At 39.6% G+C, this 12710-nt stretch overlaps 1 protein-coding gene across 4 annotated transcripts in view; it reads left to right on the forward strand.

Moving 5' to 3' along the window:
* The window catches only part of APP (amyloid beta precursor protein), a 224378-nt gene that overhangs the window by 180479 nt on the left and 31189 nt on the right, over positions 1–12710 (forward strand). The gene's annotated exons all lie outside the window — the stretch shown is intronic.

Genomic DNA, 12710 nt, shown 5'->3' on the forward strand with positions numbered 1-12710 from the left:
TCCAGTCAATGTAATCGTCCTGGGTCTGTCTACAGCAGGATTTTAGCTCACTTAGGAGTACATTTTGGTAACAAATGTCTCGGTCGTCCTTATTTACTGTGTTGTTCTACTTCATGACTTGCTAGTGTAAACATGGGTTTTGACTATTCTTGAGAAGAGGCCCTGGAAATGCCCACTTGCTTGTTAAATACAGGCGCTTTCTGTGCAGAGGTGCACAGAAGTATGCTGAGGACTGGGAAACTAGAGATGTTCTTTCTGAAGAAAACCAGTTCCTCTGTTTTGGGTTATCCATACTTTCCCGTTAGTATTTCTTTTTCTCTTCTTAAAGGAGTCAAAAGGAGTTGAACTTTTTACCCAGGGTAAAATAAACAGCCACAAATCCAGTGTACAGCTGCAGTAGTTCTAAAAATCTGTAGCTGAGGAAGGCTGGACAATTCCTCTTAAGTTTTATACTTTCTGCCTTTCTGGAGGTCAGTGGAATTGTCATTTCTAAATTGGCCCAGGCACTTGGCTAGTACTTGAGAGGAAACGTCTTCAATTTTGGATACAAGGGAATGTCATCTTTGCCAAACCATGTGTTGAATTTCCACCTTTGTCTCTTTAAAACCAGCACATTTTTCCGTGGCAGCAGCTCTTCCGTTCAGATTTGATGGGTATATCTACACCATAGAGAAATTTCTGAGTAAACTTTAAACAGATTTTCTGGAAGTAGTACGATTATGTGCAGGTCTTACCCTAAGGTACTGTAAAAACTACCTTCTGGTTTTCAAGAGACCATTTGGTGTGTCTGTGCTGTATCATACAGACTTACTGTTCCTCCCGCTGTGCTTTCTTTTCCCAGAAGGATAATGCAACTGGAACAAGCAGTCAAAAGCATCCTTCAGAGAATATGTATTTGCACAGGTACCCTGGAGTGACTTCCAGCAATAAACTGTGCCTGTGCTTTCTCCCCATAATTGACTTGACATATTTGTGCATATCCCGTAACCTTAGCTTTCCAAAGAAAAATCTGAATTTTCTGCAAAGTGGTTATTTACCTTTAATCTTCTCCCTTGAAGCCCTATAGTATTCAGTTGAATAGATGATTTGTTAGATCTCTCGCAAAAAAATATATTGCTGGGTCAGTGGTTAAAAATAGCAGAGAGTTCTCCCTCAAAAGCAAATGAATTCTGTGTTAAGCTTTACACAGCAGCATTTAGATAGCTTTTGTATGCTTAAATACTGACATGATATGGCCCAAGTGGACTGCCTGATAGGCAATTAAGACCTCTTCCATCTCAGGACATTGACTTTTAAAGCATTTGACTAGTGTTTATATATTTATACATATATGTCTATATATACACACACACATACACACGCATACACTTCAACTGTTTTTTTTAATCATCACAAGCTTATGATCTTTACTAAGCCACCAGTTTTGCAACTTTCTTACCTCTATAAAATACTTTCATAATTATTTAAATGCCATAAATAGCTCAATAAGATACCATTGAGCTATTTGTTGGAGCGAGGTGATGTATTCTGTTTACATGGGGAATCAACTGATGTCGTGGAATCACAGAATGACTGAGGCTAGAAGGGACCTCTGTTGGTCATCTGGTACAGGTGACCTGCTCAAGCAGGGCCACCCAGAGCCAGTTGCCAGTGTTAATCACCCTCACAGTAAAAGAGAGTTTCTTGATGTTCAGAGGGAACCTCTGTGTTTCAGTTTGTGCCCATTGACTCTGGTTCTGTCACTGGGCACCACTGGAAAGAGCCTGGCTCCATCTTCTTTGCAGCCTCCCTTCAGGTATTTATATACGTTGATAAGGTGCCCTGACCCTTCTCTTCTCCAGGTTTGAACAGTCCCAGCTCTCTCAGCCTTTCCTCATAGGAGGGATGCTCCAATCCCTTCATCATCTTTGTGGCCTTTCGTTGGAGTCTGTCCAGTAGCTCCATGTCTCTCTTCTACTGGGGAGCCCAGAACTGGACACAGCACTGCAGGTGTGGCCTCACCAGTGCTGAATAGAGAGGAAGGATCACCTCCCTTCACCTGCTGGCAATGCTTTGCCTAATGCAACCCAGGAGACCATTAGCCTTCTTTGCAGCAAGGGCACATTGCTGGCTGATGGTCAATTTGATGTCCCCCAGAACCCCAATGTTGTTTTTTGCTGAGCTGCTTTCCAGCTGCTCAGCCTCCAGCATATATTGGTACATGGCGTTGTTCTTCTCCAGGTGCAGGACTTTACACTTCTCGTTGAAATAACTAACTGTCCCCCCTTAGTGTGTTATATTTTAATAGGCAAAGGTAATTGCCAGCTGGAATGACAGTTATGTGTTGCTGAGGCTTTGTAAATTCTGCACGCCATTTGGGAGCTTGGAAGAGCTGAAAAACCTCAGTTACTTCTCCAGGTTGGGGACTCAGCTCTGTCCGCTAGTAAAATATGTCCTTTGCTGCAGCTTAGGAGAGAAGGAAAAAAATCCTGGAAATAGATCCAACTTTTTCCTCTTCTAAGCATCTCTTATTTTCTGTCCAGATTATTTAACTGTCATAGAAAATTAGGCAGAGAATAGTAGATGATTAAAATAGATATAAATGCACTTCACTGACATTGATGTTCTGAAATGCTTTCATTAGTAGCATACTATATCCTCCCCATCTTTTGTAGCTAAATGGTCTATTGTGTCTTGTCATCGGCACTAATGTTCTTCAGAAAAGATACGAATCCTGATTTCTGTGTGCACAAGCCCTCTTTTAATCTCATAAATATTGTGAACATGACTTTAGTCTGTAAAAGAGCCAGCTTCCTCCAGATCTTACAGATACTGTGAAAAGCATAAATGGCTTCACATGACTTTGGATTAGGGTGGTTTTTTCATCAGGGAAAGATACGTGACTTCTTGCTTTACATCTTCTTTTCAGAAATTTCATCAGAATAAAAAGGTCTTAGGAATTTTATTAAAAAAATATTTTTCCTCTTGCTTGAAAGACACTGTTCTGTTTCACTTGCACCTTTAAGGAAATCTGGTCTCGTGATGCAAGTGTTAGAACTGAAAACCAGGAACTTCTGATAATAATTACAAACTCATAAACGAAGTAATTTTTTTTTTAATTTTCTGGGCATCTGCTATTTCAGTGAGTATTTAAATCTTTCATCCTAAATAATTCATCCTTTAGCGGGGGAGGTTTAAAGGCATTGCCTTGATTTTCTTCAGGAGCTGATGGCTGGAGCACTCTGTCCTGCATTGGTACGTCCTTCTTGAAGTCTCTATTCTGTATCCTTTCCATTACTCTAGCCTGAAGTATTTTTTCATAGACACTTCTCTTTAAATAGCAGGTTATCATCCCCACCACAGGAAGTTTATGACCAAGAGACCACTCTGGGCTCACAGTGGCAGCATGTTGAGGCTGAAGCATTTTTTTAAGTACCCTTCTGGAGGATTCTACAGGTGACCTCGTACACAATGGATTTTCATCCTAGAATTAAGAAAACATGCACCAAACTTTGAATAATTGTCAGTTGCTTGTATTCTTTCCTATTTTTTCTTGTTTTATTGGATACATGGAAATGTGTGGATTTGATGAGGATTTTCTTCTAACTCTCCAGTCACATCACATGTCATTTTCTGGTGCCATGGAGAAAACAGGCTGAGAAATTCTGTCTTGGAGAGCATTGTTTCTGCTGGTAGAGGGGCTAGAGTTGTATGGAAATGTTGAGTGTATAGGAGTGTGAGTATTATTTTACATCAGTATACTGGATGTGTTTGATTTTAAAACACATTGTAGGTGGTCAGGATTACCTCGTGGTTACAGATTTGTCCCTAAACAGCTATTTGTGTTGATTTCCTGCTCTATTGTGTCTTCAGTGTAAGTGAAAAGAAAAGCTGGAGCACTCGATTTTGAGACGATACAGATAAAGCATGTCATGGGACCAAAATTTTTTTAAAGTCCGATTTCACTGTTTTATGAAGTAGGACGGCTTCTTTTGACCTTTCTCGTTTGTACATCCTGATAATTGCTTCTACCATTATACTTTCATAAGTTAGGTCATCATATGCCAAATTTAAGACGTCATTCTTTTATTAGATGGAAGTCTGAAAACATCTTGCAGTTGTCCAGCTTGCAAATATGATCTGAGAGCAGGTTAGCTCAGATGAGCTTGACTTTCTGAATGCATAGCTTCCATTCCTATGGAGAGGCACTGGCTTGGTGAAACACTGCCCACGTACAGAAATGTCTTTATGCTTAGTTATTGAAAATATTCTTTGCACTGAATAGATGTGCAATTTAATTCGTAAATATGTCATCTTCCCATCATCTTAAGTTAATGATGTCAGTGTCCGTGTGAGTATTCAAGCAGCCCAAAATCGTGGGAGCACAGGCACTTCTACAACAGCTTCTACTTCGTGCTTGCTGCTGAAGGATGGATTGTCTTTTCCCAATTACTTGGTTTGGATCCATTCTGTGTGATTCACTCTAAGATCAGATTCCTAATAGGAAGTGTTAGATTGTGAAAGAAGAAAATTAATCCTCATAATTCTTACGTGCCAGCAAATTGGAAGCGTCCAGTGAGAACCAGTTACAGACTGTCTGCACAAGCTATATATTATAGCTTTATATATTATATATTACAGAGCTAGCGTGTCAGTTGTTGTTCCCAGAGTAATCTCTGGAATTGTTACCCAGGGGAATTCAAACACTGAAGTATGGAAACGCTTAACTATGGGCAGGGCTAAATATGCCTCTGATGCCAACGCTGTACTAAGTTTTGCTTTACTCAAGCATCACTTTCTCTTCAGATGTGCAGATGTGCAAAATTCACAGGTGCTTATTATGGCCAAGAGTATCTGACATATTCTGGCTAGGCAAGCTCTTACTATTGGGATAAAAAGGGAAGAGAATCACTGAGGGTATGTGATCTTACAGAACGGCTGGATTGATGGAAATGTTTCAGTAATCTCCTAACAGTCAGTTCCTGTGCACGTGGGATTACAAATGAAGCAATCTTTCATCAGCGCAGCTTTCTCCTGCTGTGTGATTCTCATATGCCCAATTTAATTGAAAAAAAAATGCATTTTCCTGAATAGTGCTACCTAGGCAGGGTTCCAGTCCTTTCACTATTCTGCTTTGTGCTATTAGATCATGCATATGAAAGGTGGTGTAGAAGCCATCAGAATAGGCCATATCCCATTTAATGGATATATTTGTTAAATTTAATAAATGCATCTCTTTAGAATACTCAAAAAATCCAGGATACATTTGGCCTATCAAATACTGAAACTGCAGTTAATAAATAAGCAAAATATATTTTATCTGGAGCAGATGCACAGTTCAGTTTTGGTGAATTCTGAGTCAAATCAAAAATGCTCTCTTTTGACCAAGGGAATCAGGTGCAACAAATTAATGTTCAGATTTGTATTTTTATGGATTATCTAATGATTTCCAAGCCGCCTCCAAGTTCAGTACACATCAGAAATTGTGGGATTCGTACTCTGACCTTCATAAGTTTTTATAGAAAATGATGGGTAACTGACTTTTCTCAGGTGTTAGAAAGTGGTAGAGTTTCAGGTTCTACTGCAGTTTTGAGTTTTACTGTGTAGTATAAGGTTGGCAAATGAATATGATCATCTTTATCAGTAAATAAGACCAATAAATAATTTATAAATAAGTAAAAGTAAATAATTTTTTTCAGAAAATAAGACCATAAAATTCCATAGCACTTCTTCATATAAATTCTTTGTTGCGGGGCAGTTTCACTTATAAGCCTTGTAACCTACTTATTCGGGATGGAAATATACTTGGCTTTTTCTACTTCACACAAGACTGAGGGGGAATAATGAATGCTGATTCATCTGGCAGAAATGTCAGTGACAATTGGGGGGCCTGTTTATTTGTTTTAATTTAGACTCTTCGGCCTATTTTGAGGCACTTAATGATATGTTAATTTGGAATTAAATGTGGAGTTAAATTTAAACTTCAGGAATTTGTCACAGTGCCTTATGTAGATCAGGAGATGACATACAAGGTATGTTCTTGATTACAGTATAGAGTTTCAATTCACTTTTTTCCTCAAGCATTTTTTAATGTTTCCTTGTCTACCTTGATGTTAGGTTGGGCATCCTCTTACTGAAGAGGAACTTTCCACATGCTAGTACAAAAAGCTATATTTCATTTAGAATTTTTACCCAAAGGAATGCCGTAACACGGAAATAGGATTTTTCTGTGTTTTAATCCAGAACTTTGAGGCTATGAATAGAGAATTATTTTTCTGAGACAATGTTATTAATTTAACCAAATTGTATGATAAGGGAGTGAGAAGAAGGGGAGACCACAGAAATGGACAAAAAGGCTTAAAGTTGTGAAAGGGAAGAGGAGCATCTTTAATTTCTATTTAGTGGCTCTTTTTCAGAGATAACACAGGCTTTTGGTTTTGGACTTACTTTATCCCACAAAATTCCTTTAATACTCCCTGCTTTGAACTGAAGGGGAAATGCAGTCATTAATCAGATGAGTGACTGTTAATTTTTAATATGTTAGTGACTGACTGTTAATAATTAAAAAAATTATAAATGTGTACACATCTATAGCCATATATTGATATTTAATTTTAGCTAATAACTGATTTATGTACCTGTCAGGTAGCTATGGGTCTGTAGTAATTATAGCATTCCTTCACTGAAGGTAAAGAGTGTCATAGCAGCCTTTTTACAAAATTAGCCAAAATTTCAAGACCTTGAGTTTCATAGCAGGCTGTAAAAATGGGAGAGGACGATTGTGGTTCTTCCTTGATGAAGTGGTGTGGAAATTCTCATGAACCTTCGTTCAAAGCGCTCTGCAATTGCGTAGCCATGTACAAAACTAAATTGGTGTTGAAGTCCATCCCTAATGAAAAGGGCACCTAGGTCATATTAAAATTAATCATTACGTGGTAATAAATGTTTTCCTGAATTGGATCTTCCAAGCTTTCTCATGCTTCAAACACTGTTCACTACCAGAAAGCTTGTTTTAACATGATCTACCTGCAAAACGACAATTGCTCTGTATCTAAGTTAAACATCTTTGGTTTTTTTTTATAATTTAAGTCAAGCAGTCTGCAAGGCAGATCTAACTGAAACGTTATTACATGTAGCTGTTACAGGAAGACACTCACTTGGGTTGTTTTTATGATGTGATTTGGGAAACAATGAATCCACATATGCTGAAAGAGCAGAAGCAGCAAGAAGTGGAAAAGAAATTAAAGTGATAAAGTTGTGATATTTTTTTTTTAGCATATTACAAGCATGTTCTTTTTACTATGGTTCTAATATTGCAGCTATTCTTAAGTTCAGAAGAGTATTTCTTCTAAAGTTTGGTTCTTAGGCAACAGGGTATTGTCTAAGGCTATGGAGTAGTTATTCCCTTACTAACTTCTAGGGAAAAATTTTCAGGTCAGCTGTTTCATAATATCTTAAATGTTCATTTTCTGTGAACTTGAAAAGGGAATAGTCTTTTCGCCTTATTGAACAAGTTTTTCATGCACATAAGAAATTTCTGAAATCTGAAAAACTATTGCTGCTGCTTACTCTTGCCCTAGTGGTGATGCCTCTAAAGGACAGAAAATAAGAACTATGAAATACTGTTTTCCATGGTTCTTGCTCTCTCAGTCTCAGTTTAAGCCAGAGAGAGAGAGACATATTGCACTGTAAAAGTTTCCAGATAAGATGACCTGTGGTGTAATTTCAGAGGCTAACCCAGAGAAGAGAAGAAGCTTAAATCTGATAGGGTGGTCACATTTCTCTGTCAATATGGATCACAGCATCGCAGGTTGGGCTCATTTCCAGTGTTTCACAGCATATCGCCCTTTTATCATCATCTTCAAAGCGTGCATGCAGGAAAGCCACTCTCACACCTTCCAATAAGGCAGGTCACTTCCAATGAAGCTCTCATCAGAGTTTCTTTCTAAATTATATTTGACTTGTACCATACAAAAGAATTAATTCAACACTGCATACCACATAATTGTGTTTTGCAGCTTGATAATGTTATAATTATGACACCTAGTAGTATGTAACATTATCTTAAAATGCTTGATTCAGCAAAACACCTTAAAATAACAATATGCTTGAAATTCTGTGGAGCTTAACACTCTGTGGTTAGACAGAGACTTCAGTGGGATTAAATTTTAATGCTTCAAATTTCCTCTGACTTGGGCAGAGGCTGGAGGAAATACCCGTGGTATTTTCTGGTATCTTCTCTCCTTTTACCCCAGAGGAGGAACTCCCATTTCATGCAATAAGGTGCATATAGGAAACCCACAACTGACTTAACTACCTTTCTGACTCTGTAGAATTGGCATTTATCAGAGGTACAGAAAGCCCTTTGAACCGTACGTGTTGCCTCTCTAAAACCCTTACTTGTGCTACTAGTACTTGGTATGTTGGAGTTCCCTACAGAAATCTTTACTTACAACATGTCTCAGTAAAACTCACTTGTGGGGAAATATACATGCTTTCCGAACGCGAAATACACGTGTGTATTTGCATCAAGTTTGTGGAAGCGCTGCTAGCCTAACTGTGGGTTACAAGTGTGCTGTCAGTTTATGTAAGTGCTCTAATAGAAATACAGATGTACAGGTAAGTAATGTTTTGGTTTTGCTTTGTTTTAAAGTATTCACCAAAGCAAAGCCTTTAAGGAGGTCTTGTTCTCATGTTTACCAGTTTGGGGGAGCTTTGATTCATGCAGCTGACAAGATGCAGGCATTCAAACTTAGTTAAAACCTGACTGCATTACATCAGTGTAACTCCTTTGGACACATGCTCATGTTGAAGATTATGAACTATGACATATTGAATTAGCCCATAAAGTAGTCATACAACTGAAAGCTGCATCTAAACATGTTACCTCCTATCACATACACTGTAATAAATGATTGTGTAAATGTTCTTAGTGAATCCTAATTGTGGCGTACAACATTTGCATGATTTAAGCTGTCATCAAACTGGCATAAGATAATATGTGTGCACGTGCAAATGAAGCGATCGCTGTGACTCAGGCACTCTGTAATTTCTGCCGTTAAGAAGAATAAGGAGGTTGCTGATAATTTTGTCACTTTGAAAGCACATGCTCAAAACCAACTGTAGCTTCAGGAAAAACGTATGTTCAGTTCAGACTGAATGGTGACTGATCAGGTGATGAACATGAGGCAGTAGGACTCTGCATTTGTACCAGTTTATTTGAGCTGGTTCCCAAACCTGTATTTGTCGAGTCAACATATATTCCATCATGTAGATGTCGTTTTACAAAGGAGGCTTTGGTGTTAGGTCAAAACTGTGGCATGTAATTTGATGGTGTCTTAATTACTATTTAGAAGAGGTGTTTTGGGTGCATTTTGTTTCTAATCTGGTTTAAGACCTTAAATTGCTTTATGGAGCTTTCCAAATTACAACTGCCAATTTTAAAGCTGCTTTTCAAGTGAATTCAAAAGTCTTGCACATGATAGTGATAGCAGAGCTTTTCGTCTGGCAGATAGGCTTCTTGAAAAGAAAAAGCAACAAATAAATATTATAATTACTTTTGGAAATTTTAAATAATGAACTGCGTGAAAATGATGGTTTGACAGATAACTAATGGATTGCTGGCGTACCAGGGCAGCAAGTGGAGCTGTTCCACATGAAATTTCTGTCATTATAGCCGTGCCAGTCAAGGGCTTGGGTAAATATGCCCCAGAGTCCAATGTTTGAAATGATGTTATATGCCAATAACAAGTAGATAAAGTTACAAAATAGCATGAGTTTTGCCACTCTAAGACTCCATCACCTCTGTTGGGATTTGTCATGGTATCTTTGCTAGTGCAGTGCTCTTTGCAAAGCCTTACAAGTAGAAGTGTGCTCTAGGGCCATTGTGGACGAATGGCTTCTAACAATCGGGCATCTACCAGAAGATTTTGTAATACATTTTATTTCTTTTCCTCTGCCCCTTCTTTGCTTTTGGCTCCATGTGTCTTTTTGCAGGATAAGAGAATAGTCTTGAAACCTAGTTCCCCAAAAGTATTTCACTTCAATTTTTCTAGATGCTGTTTTTGAGTAGTAGTGATCCGTGGGGAAGTGCCTGCAGGGAGCCCAAGAATGAGTGAAACTTCCTTAGAGATGATGATAAGTCTGAGAAGGGTTTTACTGAAGTACCAGAAGTGAGCCTGTGTCTCGTCCTGAGGAAGAAAGAGTTTGGGTGCCTGAAGGAGAAGCAGCAATTGTGCACCTTCACACCAAATCCAGAGCTGCTGTGAGGTTTGAGGTCCCAACTGAGCGTGGTTTTTTTCCCAAGGTCATGGTTGCTTTTGAGCACATGCTCTCGAGGGACAAAAGGTTTCAACATCTTCCTTATTCTTGTCGAATGGCAGGACTTAGCCAAACGCTACACGGAAATAATGAGCCAAGTGGCAACAGCAACAAAAAAGTTTATTATAGGAAGATTGTCACGGGGTTTTTGTCCTGTTGGTTTGACAGAAGATGAAATTTTGAAGAGCAGCCTAGAATCTCTCTATTTTCAGCACCTAATAATGAAGATATTCACCACACAAAGAAAACCCCTGAAACAGTCTTGAATGCACATCGTAGCTTCCAGCTGTGTCTGTACTCCCTGCTTATTTAAGGAATTGTCTTTTGCAGGGTGGGGGAATTGAGTTGGCAACTGTGAAAAAGGGAGGGAATACTCTATTGATGGGTAACAGTGAGGCTGTATGGCTTTCCGTTAGCGTAACTGATGATTCAGCTAGCCATCAATACTGAAAAATTGATCTTGGACTTTGCCAGCTAGTGTTGATAACTGGAAATCCTAGGGCAAACTTTTTAGCAGTTCAGAGATTGAAACAATAGTTTGCAAATCATTTACTCAATGCAGACGCAGCTGCCTCAGTCTGATGGACTCCAGCGCAGTTTCTAAGCCAGGCACTTCCAATTTCTCGCTGTCGTTCAGTGCCTGACTCATCATGTCAGATGGGCTTGATTCATTTTGGCCATTGTTTCCCTGCTTGTAAAATGGATGCGATCATAATCTGCTGGTTGTAATATCTGTCCGCCTCACTTGAGCTATTGTGCGGGTCAGTTAATGTCCCCGCTGTGCACCGCAGCTCAGTAGGAGACAGTGGAGCCTGACAGCGATGACGTGCTCCCAGTTGGGTAATGTTGAGAGAGAGACTTTGTGTACGTGTCCCTCCCATCCCCTAGGGATTTGGGTATGATCATGGCATCGCGATGGCAGTCAGGTGCCCCTTGCTGTCAGCCTGGCGGGCCCAGACAGTGCCTCCCCCTGAGCGCGGTGCTGGCCCCAGTGCCACTCTGCCACTGCCATAGGACAGGTCCTTTTCCCTCTGCTCCTTCCCCTCCATGCGCCGTTTGTCCTTTTCCAAGGGCAGGAGCTGTCTGCGGGTAACACAGAGTGCAGGTATCACAGGGCAGGGGTTGTGGAGAACTCTGAAGAAATGATGACTTGGTATTACAACGTGCTCAACTGCTATCACCCGTGGCTCCCTGCAAGGCACTTGGACACCAGACCTCTCGCTCAGGCCATTAACATCCAGCTCTTTTTTTTTTTTTTTTTTTTTTTTAAATAAAGTCTCTTCATCCCTTAGCTAATGAATATTAACATCTGTCATGTGATACAATGTCTGCGCAGGACATCAAGGTGCTTCACCTGTCTCTCCTCTGGTACAAGGAGATGCTTTAATTTGGTAAAGAATTAGTGTAAGTGCGGTGGGGAGACAAAAATCGGCCTTGCCTTCCATGCTGAAGATTTATTTGGTATCTTACAAAATAATACTGTTTTCAATAAAATGAACACGAATGGAAAAGCAATTCAGTGTTACGCAGGCTTTCTGTACTGTCCTTGTAAGTCATTCTAATGAACAAATTAAATCCCTGAATTAAATTTTGTATACACATTAGGCTTACTGTCTACTAAAGCAATTGCTTTTTAAACATGAAAATTTGTTTTTAAACATGGTTTTATAAGATTCAAGACCCATTTTCACCCTAGGGCTGGGGTTACAACTTTTTGTTTAGTTTTGCTGTTCTGAATTTGATGTAGTAATAGGGTAGCAGAGAGTTGCATCAACAATTTCAAGCTGGTCTTTAGGAGACGTATTGCGGAGCAGAGCCCTACTACAGCATCGTTGATAAAGGCATGGAAGCAAGAGCTGCTGCGTGGGTGCAGTGTACTTCTGTGGTGGTATGGCAGCGTGTACAGTTGGGAGGAAAATAACATTCAAAAGGTTTTACTGAGGGGTCTAAAGCTCTGGTGTGTATAGAAATTTAGATGCCTTTTCTCACTGATGATACTGGGAAATTAGTGAGCCCCTACGGAGTGACGTAAAGGGTCTAGTGGTGATTCCTGTCACTGAATCAGGTTTCCGATGTGAGTGCGAAGCAGTGACAGCCAGGAGGTTCTTAACGAAGTGAAAAGAGAAGCCAGTCTCAATAAAAGCTTTTGTATCATCAGCTGTCATGCGCGTGCTCACGTGCGCCAAGTACTTGCGCTCTAGTAATGTAACCTTTACAGTCTTCAATTCTGATCGCTTTAGCTCTGCAAAACCTGCGTACAAATTACATTGGTGCATTATTAGCAGTCATTTGTCTTCTTCGTTGCAGTTGGTTGCTTACTTGAATGTGCTCTTGTGCACCAAGTTCCCTTGAAGTACTTGCAAGTAATTGTTGCTCCTACCAAAAAATGGCAGTGAAGGGGAAGACCAAGA

The sequence above is a fragment of the Rissa tridactyla genome, chromosome 1 (assembly GCF_028500815.1).
Source record: "Rissa tridactyla isolate bRisTri1 chromosome 1, bRisTri1.patW.cur.20221130, whole genome shotgun sequence".
NCBI classification, from domain to species: domain Eukaryota; kingdom Metazoa; phylum Chordata; class Aves; order Charadriiformes; family Laridae; genus Rissa; species Rissa tridactyla.